At 39.5% G+C, this 14,433-nt stretch overlaps 1 long non-coding RNA gene across 1 annotated transcript; it reads right to left on the bottom strand.

Annotated features, from left to right (window-relative positions):
* Positions 1–11,909: 11,909 nt before the first annotated feature.
* On the bottom strand, positions 11,910–13,092 carry LOC120533487. The gene is made up of 4 exons (XR_005634507.1): positions 12,890–13,092; positions 12,715–12,784; positions 12,583–12,611; positions 11,910–12,004 (listed from the first exon to the last, which is right to left on the bottom strand). It is a non-coding gene; the product is annotated as an uncharacterized LOC120533487 (long non-coding RNA).
* Positions 13,093–14,433: the final 1,341 nt, after the last annotated feature.

Raw genomic sequence — 14,433 nt, forward strand, 5'->3', positions numbered from 1 at the left:
CCCATCACGTACCATTTTCAGTTTTGTCATGATTTTTTCTTATATTTGTGTCCAAATATTTTTGCTCCCTTCCATAAGTGACTTAACAACTGTTTGTGCAGCCTGGGTATGTCCAGGCATGGAATCAGGCCAGGTAGGAAGCTGTTCTTGGGCATGCGTGGGCAGGTCTGAATGAGCTTGATGCTGTCTCAGCATTCCATAAAGGTGGCTTGCATACACAGATCCTACTCATTTTGTTTATATAGATAGTGTGTATGTATAGTATCAGTATAGTATCAGTAGCAATATAAAAGTAAGTAAGTTTGATGCTATAGACGTTTTGGTGTCATGCGATATGTCTCGTCAATGTCGTAACAGCCGCAATACATTCTGCTATTTGTGTGGCGAATATACACTTGCGCCTCAGAGACGTTGGATGACTGCTCTTGTGCAGAAAGCTTATCATCTGTTTTTCGGCAAGGAAATGGGCACCTCACATTTGCTTTGCGACATGTGCTATCAGTCTAAGAGCCTGGCTCAGAGGCACTTGAAAGATGATGCCGTTTGTTGCTCCGATGATATGGCGAGAACAGAAAGACCATGTGACGGACTGTTACTTCTGTTTGACTAATGTGTCTGGTTTCTCTGCCAAAAACAAGAAGTCAGTTGAATATCCTAATCTGCCTTCAGCAATGAGACCCATGCCACATGACGACAGTTTTCCAATTCCGAAACCACCAGAGAATTGGATCTTAGAGAATCCAGATGAAGAAACTGCAATGCAGGGTACTGACAGTGACATTGACCTGGATTTTGAACCATGCTCATCAGGCGATTCACATCTGATAACACAGTCCGATCTGAACGATTTTGGTCTGTCAAACGCAAAAGCCAAGCTGCTGGGTTCGAGACTGCAGGAATGGTGTTTGCTGTCACCAGGTACGAAAATTTCTGTGTTTCGAGGCCAACTTCATGATATAACCAAATTTTTTACACATGTCGACAGTCTCTGTTTTTGTTGTGACATTGAAGGATTGTTCTCGGCCTTGGGTTTTGATCACAACCTGGAAGAGTGGTATCTCTTTATTGATTCATCAATGTTAAGCCTGAAAGCTCTTCTGCTACACAATGGCAAGGTTTATTCTTCAATAGCTGTTGGCTATGCAGCACACAAGAAAGAAATGTATGAGTATATGGAACTGTTGCTGAAGCACGTTCATTATAGCAGGTACAACTAGAATATCTGTGGAGATCTTAAAGTTGTTGCTCTATTACTAGGACTGCAGCTCGGCTACACAAAGTACACTGGAACCTCGGTTCACGAACGTCTCTGAACACATACAAATCGGGTTACGACCAAAAAGTTCACCAAACTTTTGCATCTGTTCACGACCACACACTCGGTTGACGAACAAGCCAGTTTCCCTTCCGGTTTGTATGCACCGATGATTTCTGCACGTGTTCAGTCTCTCTCTGTACTGTACATTGTTCTCGGTGAATCACGCAGACGGACTCTCCCTCAAAACTGTAACCTCCTCTCAACCCAGCTTCCTCCTGTGTTATAGCGAGTCCACGGCTCTCGTCAAAAAGGCCAGTTTTAATAATCGCCGCACTCACAGCTTAGTCAGGAGGCGTGGTGATGTGTGTCCAAAGTGGTTCCTGAGGAGTTTGTGATGTGGGTGTTTCTCACCTAAGTGCACAGGTGAGAAGCGGTCTGCATCCGTAATTGTTCCCAGGAGCTGCTGATTGCCACGACTACCACGCCACTTCATAAATAGAAGTGTGAGTCGGCTAAAGGGAAAAGGAAGAGAACAGGAAAGAACGGGAGGTTGCAGGAGAAGGCAGGGAGCAGGAGGACAAAGCTGGTGCAGGAGAGAGAGCGAGAGCAGCGAGCGGCTGAGCAGGGAGCTTGGGAGTTTGTCTCCGTGTTATTCAATGTTTTTACATTTACTTTACTATTACACTGTGCATTCTATGGTATAATTAACTATTTTTGTGCTTAAAAATCTTTAAAGAAAATATATTTACATACAGTTCGTACGGTCTGGAACAGATTAATTGTATTTACATACAATCCTATGGGGGAAATTACTTCGGGTCACGACCAAATCGGGTTACGACCAGAGTTTTGGAACGAATTATGGTCATGGCCCGAGGTTCCAGTGCACTGTTGCTTCATCTGTGAATGGGACATCTGTGCCAAAGAGTCGCACTATGCTCGACAGAACTGGCCACTCCGTAAAAAGTTAGTTCCAGGACAGAAAAATGAGGCACATGAATCGCTTGTTGACCCAGCAAAGATATTTTTGCCTCATCTTCACATAAAACTGGGACTCAAAGAATTTCGTGAAAGCACTGAACAAGGAAGGCGAAGGTTTTTGTTATTTAAGACAGATGTTCCCAAGAATAACTGATGCCAAAATCAAAGAGGGCATTTTTGTTGGCCCCAGATCAGACATGTTATGAGTGACAAGCGGTTTGAAGATCTGTTAGTTGGGCAGGAAAAAATTGCCTGGAAAGCCTTCAAAGATGTTGTTGACAATTTTCCGGGCAATTACAGAGCCTCAATCTACATTCAGCTGGTAGACAAACTTTTTAAAACATACAAGACAATGAAGTGCAACATGTCACTCACGATTCATTTCCTCCACTCACACTTGGACTTCTTTCCCACAAATCTCAGTGCTGTCAGTGACGAACAGGACATTTATACGATGGAGAGACGATACCAGGGCAAGTGGAATCCGTCAATGCTTGCTGACTACTGTTCAAAACTGCAATGTGATGCACCAGACATTGAATACAAAAGAAAATCAGGAGCAAAACACTTTTAATTCTGTTGAATTTAATAGCTTTTGCGAAACATAAACGTTACTAAATACGTTATTGTCAGTAAACATATAAATGTCTATTTCTCAGAGTTTATGATGCAGTAAAACTATATTTGTGCATAACCAGTAGGTACCTGTCACAATCATCAAAACTTTTCAGGAAGCAAGACTTTTCAAAAATAATTGTTGTGCAGTGTAACAGGAGCGAAAGTCAAATTGATACCTAAGATGGCATGAATAATGGCTTATCAGAAAAACCTTGAAGGGGAAAAATGTCCACAGAATACAGAGAAAGAATTTGTTAACGATGATGCAATGGATCAGAGGTGGAAGTAACAAAGTAAAACAACTTCGTTACTGTGCTTAAGTAGAATTTTTCACATAGGTTATCTGTATCTTGTGTGTTTTATTTGTTTGAGACTTTTTACTTGAACTCACTGCATTTCAAATGGAAAAAATCTGTACTACCAACAATAAATAAACATCGATAACTTACAATGTTACCAACAATTTTCTATGCCCGAAAAATAGGGCAATATAAGTCAGATAATTGTAATAAATTATTCACGTGTATATGCAAAATTGAGGTACTATCCCATAATATTTATTTGCACATCGTATGTCTTTGATTTCTGCGTATATAAAACATTACACGTACGGCAGAGAAGCGAAAGGAACAAACTGTGGTGATTTAAACAGCGAAGATATCATCAAGCCAATGTGAAGCAATGCTGGGCTTTATTAATGATATCGAGGATACAAGAAGGTCAGAAAATACACCCCTGACAAGTGGTTGGCACAAAAACGAGCGTTGGTGAATGGGTCGCCTTTTGTCCCAGCCATAAAATCAAGAGTGATGGCGTTCAAAATTCACTTTTTGATCTTAAAGAAACACATAGAGTTGAGTGTGCGGACATGAACTGTAAGAGAGGAACAACTAAAGGGCTTCTGGTTGTGCAGGAATAGTTGTCATTCGCAGCAGGGTGTCGATTAAAACACTTGGAAAGTAGACTTCAAATGCAATGTTTAATTTGCAGATATAGACGTACATACAAGTGTGTGTGGTCGACAATAAAAATTACACATAAAGGAAAACAGGTAACATTGCCAAATCTTACACATATACTAATCACAAAGTTACAATACTGAATTTGGTCACTAGATATCTGAATGTGACGTCACAGTCTCTGTTTACTATCTACATGTGCCAGAAAGCCGCTTTGTGGATCCTCCGGGATCGATGTGCCTGCTGCAATGTTTGAATGGTTCGATGTGGTGAAGCACAATGCCGGCAAACAAATGCATTTGTGGTGCTTTGATATTCAAGCATTGTATATTCCACAGTAGCGTATTTGAGCTACAGAGAAAAAAATGAAGAACACGGTGTAAAGGTTTATTTTGTGATTAAAGCGGATATTTCAGCTTTAACCTCGAAATATTCTATTTAGCCTCGTAGTTTACTTTCTCATTAAAGTTTACCATCGTACACGTCATGTTAAAACCGACCCAGTTGTTAATCGCTACGTGTTTATTTGGCTTCCTTCTGAACGGACAGCAGCAAAAGCCACACATTACATTTATGATATTCCAGGTCTTTGCACGTTTAGAATCCTTAGATTTATACTTGATGTCACTTTCACGTTTAAGTGCATTAAAGTATGTATGTTACATTTTACAGATAAGTCATTAACTTCATTTAAATAAAAAACATTGTTAATAATTACACATGTGGGGACGGCACGGTGGCAAAGCAGTAGCGCTGCTGTCTCGCAGGGAGTCTTGACCCTTGTGTTCCCTGCCTGGAGTTTGCGAGTTTTCCTGCTGGGTTTCCACAGTGGGCTCCAGTTTCCTTCCAAAGACCTGAAGGTTTTGGGATTTGGTGATGCTAAAATGACGCTAGTGTGTGTGTGCATGTGAGTGTAACTTGGAATCACAGTTCAAACTTGCGTCCCCTTCACCCTGAATGCTACTAAAACCAATGGTGCTTTTTCACAAACAGAGGGAAAAGCAGTTTTCAATGACAGCCGTCCTATGTTACTTGGACTACCTAAAAGAAAGAATAAAACCTCACAGTTTTTGTAAAATTATAATCCTTGTGCTGACACCTATAATAGATATGATGTAACTATTCACTATAAACATTTTCCATCCTGATTGGCCTAATGTATCCAAAGCCTAATCATCAGCCCTGTAGTGTACAGGTTCTTATAAACTACTATAGCCGTTCTTATTTTCAGGGGTTCACAACTGATGTAAAATGGAAGGCTATTACCAAGCATTCACAGAATTTCTAAAACTTTGTATTATACAAAGCCGCCTGAGTACCAAAGTGGTTATAACCTGTTGATGAAAATGCTGTTTTAAATTAAAGCCTGAACAAGATAACTGCTTTCTAATCATCATATAAAATGCTTAGTAAATAAAGTGAGACTGAATATAATTTATAACAAAAATGGAACACCGCTGGATGGCTGAATAAACAAGGGAATCTAACTCAGCTTGAAATGCCGCAGGGTGTTTTACAAATAAAACCCTACACAGTGGTTCTCAAACTCGGGGTTGACCCCGCTAGGGAGCGTGAAGTAACAAAAAGGGGGACTCGAAGATGTGAAAAAAAGAAAACAAGAATCGAAAATATGAAAAATACATCTATTGAACCCAAAACAAATTGACTTAAACTACCTTCTGATACAGAAAAATAAATATAGAGATAGATAAATGTTTATAAAAGTTAAGTAGGTATAGTAAAATATGCAAATAAAGTGTCATGAGAATAAAATTTGATTTTTTCATGATTAGCAGGCCAAAGATTTGGCCATTTGAGAAAAAATAATCGTACATTTGTGTTGTAAGCAGAATCTGAATGACTTGGGCTGGTAAGAAAAGATATATGATAGAAGGTATTTGATGTCTCCAGTTCCTTTAGGGACTTATGGCTATTATCATTTAAAATGAGTACAGAAATTAAGTTCTATGCTATGTTTGGGGTGGATGTGATCAGAAAGGCACTGATGCTTCCAAAGATCGGTCAAGAAAACTGTTGGAAAATTGGGCAGAACTCTTTTGGAAACAAGGATTTTTCTTATAATGTTTTAAAATCGGACCTTTACAAAGATGCTTTTAGATGCTTTATTTTCTAAAGATGCTTTATTTTCATGTTAAAGCAACCGGTCATTTTACTTGGCTACTAAACATGTATTTTTGTTCACTAATGCTTTAGTGTTTCATTAAGAATTACCTGAATATCTGATCATTAATTTAAGCAGAAAGAGTAATTAGCTCTGCTATTTTGTGAGCTATACAAGCGTGCTGAGCTGTTGGCTCCCATTTATGAGGTCACTAGCACGAGCTAAAGCTGCTGATTTTAAAAACGTGATTTTAGTTCAGTGAACTTCGGAGGTACAGAAAAGCACTTCTAACATCCCCTGACTATAGTTAAACCAGCACACCTCACTACGGCCTCCTGTGCATTCTTATAAATCTCCGTTTAAATGCACAAGTGTCCTTTGTCAAAAGGCTCCTAGGTGATAGAAATGAGCTAAGCAAAAAATTAAAAATCACTGACTGCAGCAAATCCAAAAACACACGTGGAATCTGTCTCTCTTGTGCGGTTTGGGGTTACTTTTAAAAATAACTTCATTATATTACTCACACGTCTAAAATCACCCGGATTTTGGGTTACTATCCTGTATTAAAATAATTGCATTTAGCGAAATGAATTAAAACACTGTTACAGTAAGCTCCTGGAGTCTGTCTCTAACCGGCTGTCCAAATGAGAGTTTATAAAGCAAAAATGTTATGTTATCTCAGCCTTTTAAAAACAGGCGGCTCCGTTCAGAGAGTGGCCGTTTCTTAACAGTAGGCATTTCACAAGCAGGTCCCTTCTGCAGGTCGTTCAGACTACTTTTAGGTCAGAGTTAATGCACCACCAGCCTGCCATTTAAAGCCACTCCTGAATATTCTCAGAGGAGAGGCCCCTGTTTGAATTTTCAGACGCCGAGACAAAAACTACTTGATTGGATTACCCGTTTCGGTATGAAAAACTACTACTGTTTGCTTCAGTCCTATGAATTTGTACATTAATCGTCGTGCACCTAGATAGAAAAAAAAAATGCTGCATCTTATATTATACGCACGCACGAGAGCACTCACGCGCCTACACACGGGCGCGCTCACGACGCACTTGAGAATCAGCTTGGAAATTTAAATATTAAGGATTCAGCCATCCGTTTTTTTGCTCGTTTAACGCGTATAATAGTTATGAATAGGGTTTTACCGTGATCCTCTAGAATAGTCTGCATGAAGAATAGTTATATTGCATTTAATGCTATACAATGATAAAAGAAATAATTTTTCTAAGAAGTTCATATAGACGCTGAGGGCTATGTGCTTTGGAAACAGTTGAAAAAATGACCGACGTATTTGTGGCTTGCCAAAGGGTGTTTTAAAGGCCTCTAGTTAAACCAGCACAGTTCAAAATAGCCTCCTATGCTTTCTTATAAATCTCCATTTAAACGCACAAGTGTAATTACAGAGTTTTTCTTTGTCAAAAGGCTCCTAGGTGATAGAAATGAGCTAAGCAAAAAATTAAAAATCACTGACTGCAGCAAATCCAAAAACACACGTGGAATCAGTCTCTCTTGTGCGGTGTGGTGTTACTTTTAAAAATAACTTCATTATATTATACTTACAAAATGAGTAACCAAACATGTTATATATTTTAAGGAACGGCAGGCATAGGGCGGCATCTTGACATGTACAGGATGTTGTTCATTAGCCTGGGTGCAAGCCTCTATTAAACCTGCAGCCGTGGAAGGAATAGAGAGCTTTTACAGGCAGGAGTGTTGAAAAGAGACACAATGCGTTTGTAACACGAGACTGCTCCATGTCTTTAAAGGTGATAAATCAAAGTGGAGCTTTGTACATGACCTAATCCTAACAAATTCCTGTGACTAACAGTTAGTGAGCTCGCCAGGGCTGACCCAGCGGGGGATGGATGCTCGAAACGGGTGGGCTCATTTGTTTGCCAGTGAACTCACAGAGTCCTCCCATACCTGACTTTACTTTCTGTGTGTAGAGAGAGAGCAGGGGCTGCTCGCATGGGCTGTCGGCTGTAAGCTGATTGGGTCTGCCACTTGGTCTTTCTCCCCGAGAAACTGCTGTTTGAGGATTTTCTGTGAAATGGAAAAGCTTGAATCACCTGCTGCTGGAGGATTTTCTGTGAGATGGAAGATACATGTATTTGATTATTTAAAATGTGGGGTGAGTTTGAATCCAGGAAAATAAGCCCTAAGGTTAAGCTCTGTACAGGGAGTGCAGAATTTTTAGGCAAGTTGTATTTTTGAGGATTAATTTTAATATGGAACAAACACAGTGCTATCAGTCAATCCAAAATGTTAATAAACCTGAAACCTGAATGTTTCACAACGAAAATGTGAGTGTGAACATCATCAGGGGAATACATATGTGCGCACAATTATTAGGCAACTATTAGTGTGCAGATTTATTATGCAACTAAAGGAAAATGAAAATTTTCCCATCTCACTTGTTTATTTTCATCTGTTATAGTGAGAATAATAAACAAACACCTCAAAATTTACAAATAAACATCTCTGACATTTCAAAAAAAATAAATCAGTCAATCAATGACCAATATAGCCACCCTTCTTTCCAATAACAGTCATAAGCCTTTCCATTCATGGAGTCTGTCAGTTTCTTGATCTGTTGACGATCAGCTTTTTGTGGAGCAGTGACTACAGCCTCCCAGACACTCTTCAGAGAGGTGTATTGTTTTTCTCCCCCGTAAATCTAGCGTTTAAGAAGTGCCCACAAGTTCTCGATAGGGTTTAGGTCAGATGAGGAATGGGGGCCATGTCATTATTCCTTCATCTTTAAGGCCTTTACTGGCTGGCCACGCAGTGGAGAACTTCGATGCAAGTGATGGAGCATTGGCCTGCATAAAAATCATGGTCTTTTTCCTGTATCACTGTTTGAAGAAAGTGTCTTCGAAAAACTGGCAGTAGGTTTGGGAGTTGATTTTGAGTTCATCTTCAATGCAAAAGGTCCAACTAGCTCATCTTTAAAAATACCAGCTCATACCAGTACCCCACCTCCACGTTGGAGTGGAGCTCTGTGCCCATTACTGATCCACAGGTCCATCCATCTGGTCCATCAAGAGTCACTCTCATCTCATCGTCCATAAAACCTTTGAAAAAAATCTGTCTTCAGATATTTCTTGGCCCAGTTTTGACGTTTCAAATTATGTTTCTTGTTCAGTGGTGGTTGGGTTTCAGCCCTCCTTACCTTGGCCATGTCTTTGAGCGCTGAACACCTTGTACTTCTGGGCACTCCAGGTAGGTTGCAGCTCTGGAATATGAAAGTACTGGAGGATAATGGGTTCCTGGTAGCTTCACGTTTGATTCTTCTCAAATCTTTGGCAGCTAATTTGCGTCTTTTGTTCTCAACACGTTTCTTGCGACCCTGTTGACTATTTGCAACAAAATGTTTGATGGTTCTGTGATCACACACCAATATCTTAGCAATTCCAAAAGTGCTGCATCCCTCTGAAAGACTTTTTACAATTTTTGACTTTTCAGAGTCAGTTAAATCTCTTTTTTGGCCCATTTTGCCCGAGGAAAACTAGCTGCCTAATAATTCTGCACACCTTGATATAGGGTGTTGATCTCCTTAGGCCACACCCTCCCTCATTACACAAATACACATCACCTGACGTGCTTAAATCCAATAAGCATTCAAGTTAATACAGCTTGGAGTTGGAATATACGCATTAAAAATGATGATATGGTCAAAATACTCACTTGCCTAATAATTGTGCACACAGTGTATATATGTGATCATTTTTGGTATCAGCCACCAATTTACACAGCTGAATTGTGAAATCGGCTCCTGCTAGAACCATCACCCCCCTCCCTGATCCATGCGGGCCGATTACTTGAAAAAGATGTTTCCTTAGGGTCAGCTGAAGATACCTGTATTTAAAAATGTAGGGTGAGTTTGAATAGAAAAAGGGCTTTTTTTAGATCGATTTTTATACAAATTATAATTATATTAATTAATATAATTACAAATTATACAGCCCAGGCTAGATTTTTTAGACGTCTCAAACATGATTTAAAAGGGAACTACTGCATATTATTTAACTAGGTGTGATTTTTAAAGGCCTGAACTAGTAGTTATCCCAAGCTTTACAAGCTAATCTTTAAAAATCCCTTAACTTTAAAAGATCCATCCGTCATGGACAGAGGGTCTGCGCGGTCTCAAGCCCGCTGACGTATGGGGGTAGGGGAGTTACACACAGCTGTTGACAAACAGGCGAGCTCTCAGAGACTCACCCAGCACGGGCTGGGTGCTCGAAGCACACAACTGTGAAACCTGCTTCATTGCTAAGAATGTTTTTACTGCAGAGTCTGTCACTGGGAATCCTGATTCAATGTTGGTCGAGGAATTTCTGTGAGATGGAAAAGGATGGACCTGTAAGTGATACAGCAAAGATGAGATAGATATTTTAATGGCGTGTTCATATTAAAATAATAGATAGAACCGAAGAAAATGCTTCGCTTTATTATACAGCCCCTTTCAGAAGTGGCTGGGAAGTGTGGGGAGACCGGCCGCTAGCTGCGGCCTGACCCGGGGGGCCTGAAACAGGGTGCAATCGCACTGGCTGGCTAAAACCGTGCCTGAGCTCTGACAGTTTGTCATCTGTCTGTGAGATGGAAAAAGCCTGCAGCCGCAAGTCATAAAGCAAAGATGAGATATTTTAATCTCGTGTTCATCTTAAAATCATAGATAGAACAAAATGCTTCGCTTTTAAGGCTTTCGGCAGGGAGCACACGTCCTACCGGAGAGAGGTCTGGGAAGTGTGGGGAGGCCGAACGTCAGGTGCTGCCTCACCCCAGGGGCCGAGGCAGGCCCATCAGGCCGGCAGGGTACAGATAGGAACGTACTCAGACTGGTGCAGGACGACTTTGGACATGTCTTGCCTTGTGCTAGGGAAAGGGCGGGGGCCAAGGCAGACCCTGGGCATGTCTGAGCTTGTCGAGGTAAAGGCTGTAACATGCCCAGGCTTGTCTTTCGAGAGAGTGGGATGGTGGTGAGTTCAAGTAGGGGGCAGACATCCACCAAACTGCCCTTGACAGTTTTACTGAGCCAATCAGGTGCCAGGGACGGGTTCAACGAGGGGACATACATCCATCAAACGGCCCGTTGACAGTTTGTGGGACCAATCAGGTGCAAGGGGAGGGTTCAAGGCATTGTGGGGGTGGGACTTCCGGTATGACGTCATAGGGCGGGGCTTAAAGTCATTAATCATTTTGATTGACAGCTCTAATTGCGATTTTGACAGTATGTCCCTGCCTATAACTACTGTTTCCAGCCACTTACTGTACTGTTACAGTGAAGCTGCTCTAGTTAACATTTACAGTATTACACTGTAATTTCATAATACAGTATTGTACAATTATATTACAGTATCACACTGTATTATGAAATTACAGTGTAATACTGTAAATGTTAACTACAGCAGCTTCACTGTAACAGTACAGTAAGTGGCTGGCAACTGTTGCCAGCATTTTACTGTAAAATTACAAGGAAATTTTTACTGTAAAATTACATGAGAAAATGTATTTTCTATAGTTCTGTATTGTATTTTTACATTGGTCAAGCTGTGAATACCATTTTATAGTGTCACTATAGCATTGATAAGGACATTATATTGCAATATTTACTGACAGATTCATTTAAACAAATAATGCTTCTTTCATTTGAAACATTCCAATAAACATTTATTTCTTATTTTTTAACAGTTTTTTTAATTGTTAGTCTTTCATTATTTCAGATAAACACACAACAGAGGTGGGAAACACTGGCAATAAACATAGTGCAGCATTCAGTACTAAGTTTAAAAGTAGCACCAATGTTGACTTTCACATTAAAATAGAATAAGAACACCATGTTAGACAAAAATTGCCTAAACTGTCAAAATTAAAAGTGAACAAAGTGGTCTTGGATGAAATCAGACCAAATTCCGTTCAAAGTCCATTATCTTACAAAGTGGACAGGAAAAATGAGGGTTTACTGTGTTCTTCTTGTTATGGACTACTTGGCTAGTCTTCTTGATTGTAGCTTTTCCTTGATTGGCCTTGAACATTTGTTCAGGGTTGATGTCAATATATCATCTAAATGACAAAAAGAAAGAAAAACCACATGTACTTAATTATTTATAAATTAAAAAAAAATCATTCACTTTGTCATGACTACAACGGTTCCTCTTCAAGTTCATGGGGGGAAAGTGAACCCATAACACATCTTCAAAACAATTCCTTAGTTCCTGCACTCTCAACAATTTGCATTCTCTTAAAAAGATTCAAGTACAAAAGTGAATTTGCCAATATTTACTTTTAACCAATCTAATTTGTAGAAAAAATATCCTGGTGTGTGTCAGGGTAGTTAATAGTGTGTCACAAAAGTTTAATAGGGTATGAGAAGGAGAATAAGCTTACTGTGTGTCTAAGAGGAGTTGTGCAAACATTTTACAGGCAGTGTGTAATAAAGTCTGATGGAAGTGTAAGTCACTTTTAATGAAAATGTATGTATGGAAAATAAGTCAATGTTTACCTTTGAACAAAACCAATGGTGCTTGCAGTCTCTTCCTATATTGAAGATTGAAATCATAACATGAAGCAAACACAGCAGCACGGCCACAGACAAAGATGTGTTGTGTTCCCTCACATACGACGTGACCTTCAATGCTCACCATCCACTGCTGGTTGCTTAGAGTTTGACCTGAAAATAAAAATTTCAAAATTGCATTCATTAAAGAGTACTCTGAAACCTGAGAAACTTTTATCAGGTACAATTAGATATCTGCACTGTTATGTCTACATACCAAGAATTATAATTCAAGGACTGTCAGGCAAGTTGAGTGTTCCTTGGACATCTGCTGAAGTGTCAAATGCCTGAAGTAAAAGAAAAAACAATTGACACAACATTCAAGCAGACATTACAACATATAAGTCACGCATGCAATCATATATATGATTTTCAAAAAATATTTAACTCACATCTGCTTGAAGCGTGAGTCCATCCATTTTCTTAGTGAGGAGCCTGAGGAGCTCATTTGTGGTCAATTCTGAGGAGACCTGAAAAGTGTAATGAAATATCAGTTCAAGAGGGTCACATCATAATTAGCTTATTGTCTGACATGATATTTCCGGGCAACAACAACATTTATTTATATAGCACATTTTCATACAAACAGTAGCTCAAAGTGCTTTACATAATAAATAGAAATAATAATAGAAAAATAAAAGACACAATAAGAAATCAAAATAAATCAACATTAATTAACATAGAATAAGAGTAAGGTCCAATGGCCAGGGGGGACAGAAAAAACAAAAAAACTCCAGACGGCTGGAAAAAAAATAAAATCTGTAGGGATTCCAGACCATGAGACCACCCAGTCCCCTCTGGGCATTCTACCTAACATAAATGAAACAGTCCTGCTTGGATTTAGGGTTCTCACAGAAGGACCTGATGATGATGATCATGTAGACTTCTGCCTTTTAATCCGTCCATCATTGTTGGAGCATCATGAAGCTTTGAGTGGGTGGAGGTGGCACAGGCCACCACCACAAAGAAACCGGAAAAAGAAACAGAAAAGAGAGTAGGGGTCAGTACCGATTTTAGAGCCACCATGAGTAGTTATTATGAGGAAATTGAACATACAGAGTATCAGGATTAAGTTAAATTAAGTTAAATTGAAGTTATAAAAAGGCCATGTTAAGGCGCTGAACAGTTTGGCACTGGACAGGTTGTATGAACTCTTTCACGTACATTAAATCTTCTACTCCTCAGCCTACACATTTCTCAACTGACTGATTGAGTGGCTCCTCAGGAAGGCTTGGTATTACTCACAGTAAGGTTTGCTTAATCTCTTTTTGTGACTCGGACATCATTCTAGTAATGGAAAAGAATGACGAAGAACCATTACAGTCAGACTACATAAGGCAGGCAAATTATTTTGATTAATGCATAAGTGACCCAAATTTTGTGATGTCAATCAGTGAACTCCCTGGTCTACAAGAAACGTATTTCTTTGTGACAACATGTACTGTACATTGGAATTGCTGTGAATGAGAATCAACTGAATTTTCACAGATACAACACCTTCGTCATTTCTGTCCAGAACAACATGCATGTTCTTTTTGTAAAGTGTTTCCTGACTGGAATGTTTGATAGTCACAATATCTGCAAAAGTTGCTACTCCTACTAAAATTTGCAACAGATCCACCAATGTAGTGTGAGCGGAGACCGTCTCCTGCTCTGGCACTTGACCCAAGCATTTTAAATCCTGCACAACTAAACTAACGCCATGTGGTCAATGCCTGACCACCAGAAAAGTAACGGGATTGCACGCATGACACAAACAGCAAGAATCTTTCTTTCTTGATTCAAGTCAATTGACAACTTCAAAGGCAACTTGATATAAGATTAAACCTAACGATTAGTATTAACACACTGTTCTCATAAATATATCTGCCATTGGAAAAATCAGAGAATATATTTTGTTCTGATTTCAGCTTTTGTTTCCTTATAGCGTTTCCTG

The sequence above is a fragment of the Polypterus senegalus genome, chromosome 8 (genome assembly GCF_016835505.1).
Source record: "Polypterus senegalus isolate Bchr_013 chromosome 8, ASM1683550v1, whole genome shotgun sequence".
NCBI lineage: Eukaryota > Metazoa > Chordata > Cladistia > Polypteriformes > Polypteridae > Polypterus > Polypterus senegalus.